The following is a 4,414-nucleotide window of genomic DNA, read 5'->3' as shown; positions in this document are numbered from 1 at the left end:
GGGGTCCTGTTCATCCAGAGGCAACGCCACGGGGTCCTGTTCATCCACCCTCACCGCTCACTGTTCATCCACCCCCCCCCCCGCAACGCTCACTGTTCATCCAGAGGCAGCATCGATCGGCTTCAGTTAGCAGCAGTAGCGAAGGAATCGCTCGATCCGGTTCAGTTAATAGCCATCGATCGATCGCTCGGGTTCAGTAACGCGTAGCCTGCAATGCGATCGCTCGGGTTCAGTTAGAGCCCAACGCCTCACTCGGGTTCAGCTAGAGCCAACGCCTCACACACGCGCGCGTACGTGTACAAGAGATACGCCCATCGCTCGGCCCCTGACCACCCACCGTAACCAGGAACTCCCCGAAATTTTCCTCGCCCTCGCTTCTACCACAGTTTTTTCCATCATGGACGACCCAAAGAATGTCATGCAGCTGCGTCTCCGGCCCGCCCAGGACGAAAAGCCCATTTTCTGTCATGATTTTTTGTCATAGAAGTAGGAGCCCACCACATCTATGATGATACTGGGTTTTTTCACAATTATCATCATAGAAGTGTCATAAGTATGACAGGAAAAAAATTCGTTCAGCCCAAAATGTCACGGATGTGTCTTTTTTTGTAGTGCACCAACAAGATGATGACCAACATTGCCACCTCTTCCACACCAAAGCGAGCATCAATGGACGTTCCATGAAGGTCATCATCTACGAAGGAAGTTGCCACAATTTGGCAAGCGAAGATCTATTGATGCGGAGCATCCCACGGTCATCCCCATGGACCAATCTACATCTCCCACAACACCACTTGGACCAATGACAAGAGCTCGTGCGAGAGATATCAAAAACGAGGTCAACTCTCTCCTTGTTGAACTCCCCTTTGACCCACTTGATACATGGATACTACTTCAAACGGAGATGCTTTGTGTGCTTAGGTACCAAGGAAGCAACCAAGGAGAACTTACGGTGCAAGTTGGACATCAAGAGCATTAAGAGAATCTTCCTAGCTCAGAAATCCGGTACAACCGCCCATGTACCGCCCAACTACCGCCCGGGCGCTACAACCGCTCAACTATCGCCCAACAACTGTCCTAGGTTCTGTGATCGAGTGGTGCAAGGCCGGAACAGCACTGGTTTATCCCCGTAACAGCCAGAAGACCGGTACAACCACTTCGACCACTGGTACAACCGCTACTCCCTTCCGTGAACACCTCCAGGAACCAACACCTGAGCTCCCAACGGTACAACCGCCCCCATGACCGGTACTACCGCCCTGCCTATGCGCAGTGAGAGGGGTTTCACCCCATGTATCCCACACTTATCCCTTTGACTATATATACTTGTCCCTAGCCCCGTAGTAGGGTTAGCAAAGGATTAACTCATTTGAGATAGAGCTTTGTTCATCCATCCGGATCTACTCCATCGAGAGAGACCGCTCCCTCTTCGGAGAAGATCCACCTTGGATTCAATACCCCTTCATGGGAAGACCCCTCAAGAACTCCTCACGGAGATGAACTAGTTACCTCTTGTATCGTCCTTTGTTGGATTCGGATTGTGTATCTCTTTGTGTTTCGAGGATCTAGCACATGTGTAATCGAATCTTGTTGGTTTGAGTGATATCTCTCCTCGTGTTTTCCCTCGTGTTCTTGTGTTCTTGGTAGGATCTACTCCAATCGTGAAAGATCAGACATCTAGGGTTCCACCCTACATCATCTTGGATCAAAGCAAGGTTGATCACAAATTTGGAGCCCCTATCCCCTTGTTTTATAGCCTAAAAATCCCCACCAAAAATAGCCCCAATTTTTTTTGTGGTTTTGATGATGTTTTATTGATTTTGATCCATGGATTTGCTTGGTTTCGAGTGGATCTTGCTTCCCCACCAGTTTCCCCACCTTCCATCCACAAAATCTTCTCAATTTCGACCTTTAGAAGCATCCATTTCTGCCCCAAATCCATCCCGATCCAGATCTGAGAAAAACTTCCCGACAAAAGCGGAACAACCGGCCCCCGAGGAAGTACAACCGCTACCCCATCCCCTGATACTTCTGCCAGCCCAAAACTGGATCCCTAGGACGCTCCACGAGCGGTACAACCGCCCACCCAAGTGGTACAACCGACCCTCCCAGTTTCAGCTTCTGCTGATTGACAGTTTTGACCATAACTAATTCATTTGGAGTCCGTTTTTGATGTTCTTTAGCTCGTTGGATAGCTATTGACATCCCCCATCCATATAGATAGATTCCAACACTATTAGACACCATCATAATTTTCCTAACTTTTGGCATCTTTGCCTAGGGCTTTCACCACATCATCCACTATACCACCACCAATTTCCGCAACTTAACCCATTTTGTTTCCCTAGCATTTATGGTTGTTTGAGTTGTGATTTGAGTCTCCTAAGGTGTTTCGGCTAATTATGTAGCGACCAGACCTCAAACGGTCAAGTCTCTGTGCATCAGTGCCATCCCTGGATCGGTAATGCTGACACGCACACTACTCGAGGAATTATAAAAGAGTTTCAATCACACACTTATTACATTGAGTCCTCATAAAGAGTATTATTACATAAATAAATCATGGTTGAAGGCCATCTAAACTAGATAACTGTGAAAGCTTCGAAGGTAAATGAGTCCATCAACTCTAGCGGCATAGCTGAGTGCAAAACAATGACCTATCGCACCTTATTCGTCGTCCGAGTAGTCTGCAACATAAGACGTTGCAGCCCGAAACGGGTCAGCACATGGAATATGCTGGCATAGTTACATTGTAAAATAATGATAATGCAAGAACTACACCTACATGCAATATTTGGCTGGTGGAGGCTATAAGTTTCATGGTCTTGCATAAAGCTAGTTTTTTTCCTACAACAAAGGAATCAATTTATTTAACTACTCCCATGTTGCCCATTATTTGAGAAGGTAACCCCAACTCAAATCCCAATTAAAAGTATCATCATTAACCCAACATCATAATTAATTAAAGTAACATGTTGAGATCACATTAATAGATTCAATAACTAGATACTCAAAACATCCATAACCGGGGACACGGCTAACCATGATTAGTTTATACACTCTGCAGAGGTTTGCACACTTTTCCCCACAAGACTCGACCGCATCCATGATCGGATGATCAAGACATATTCTTTCTAAAGCATTAACTGTCTACTCCGGGTACACAGTACCACCTACAACCCTCTACATCTGCTAGTCTACCTCTTCAAGAGCTCACGCAACTTACTCAACTATGCCAGAGCCCATAATGGCTTGTGGCTGCACACGGAATTTTCTAGCATGAACAATCTTATGATCCCTTTGAGCCTGGGTGGCATTCCATAGGATAATCACATGGGTACTCCGAGATTTCCAAACAAACAACACTGGGTACTCCAGGTGCCTCAACCAATCCACCCAGATGTGTATTAAAGTTGCCATGTTAATTGTTATCCATGATTAAATTAACTCTCAAATTTCCATGTGTGAATCACGATCCAATCCCCGTCTACGAGCATGGCTAAGCAATAATAAGCATAACGTATATTCCCGGGGTGATCAAAAGGTATTAGGTTCCTACCTCAAACACTACAACCAAAACCACATGTTCCCAATCCTACCAATGCAAAAATTTGTGGGGCAGAACTAATGCATAGTAAAAACTAGGTATAAAAGAGTATGATCAAAGTGTAACTTGCCTTGCTGACGATCTGCAAACTCTAGAGATTCGTTGTAACAAGCTTCGCACTCCGGGTAATCTAGCATAGACAAAGAATAGCATTCAGAAGCAATCACTCAAATGAAACACGGGAAAACTCGATAAAAGATCCAAATCGAACACGAAACAAGCAAAACTAACAAGAGTAAAAAACCTAACAGCTATATTAACATGTGAATTAGATCTTAACAGTAGGTACATGTGATTAGCTATGGTTTGCAAAAAGATTCAACTCAAACAGAGCAACGAAACTCCAAATACGAATGAAACAAGATCGTTTACTAATCTGGACTAAATTCAAATTTTTACAGTACCAAAATCATGTTCAATTTTATTAACTGGAAAGAGGGCTTCGAGACAAAGATTTTGGCGCTGGTTTCATCTAATTTGGATAAACAAGTAAAAAGTTATACTAGTCTAAAGATCAGGGGCTGAATCACAATAAAAATAATCGCAGATAAGTCCCTAGCCGTAAATAGAATAAAAAGAAAAAGACTACGGCGTGAACGTCCGCTAACAGAGGCAAACTAACGAATTCGTTCGTTTAAATGAACTAACAAACGAATGTTTGTATATTAGACAAAACCGAGAAAACCGATTAAATAAAAAAACCGAACTAGGGTTTATAAAAAAATGAACGGTTTTTATACCTAAACCGAAAAGACAAGCTGCGACGAGTCGACGACGGCGACAGCAGGCAGGGCGGCGGCGGCGACG

This window comes from Triticum dicoccoides, chromosome 7B (genome assembly GCF_002162155.2).
Source record: "Triticum dicoccoides isolate Atlit2015 ecotype Zavitan chromosome 7B, WEW_v2.0, whole genome shotgun sequence".
Taxonomy (NCBI): domain Eukaryota; kingdom Viridiplantae; phylum Streptophyta; class Magnoliopsida; order Poales; family Poaceae; genus Triticum; species Triticum dicoccoides.
Note: the sequence above shows the minus strand (reverse complement) of the source record.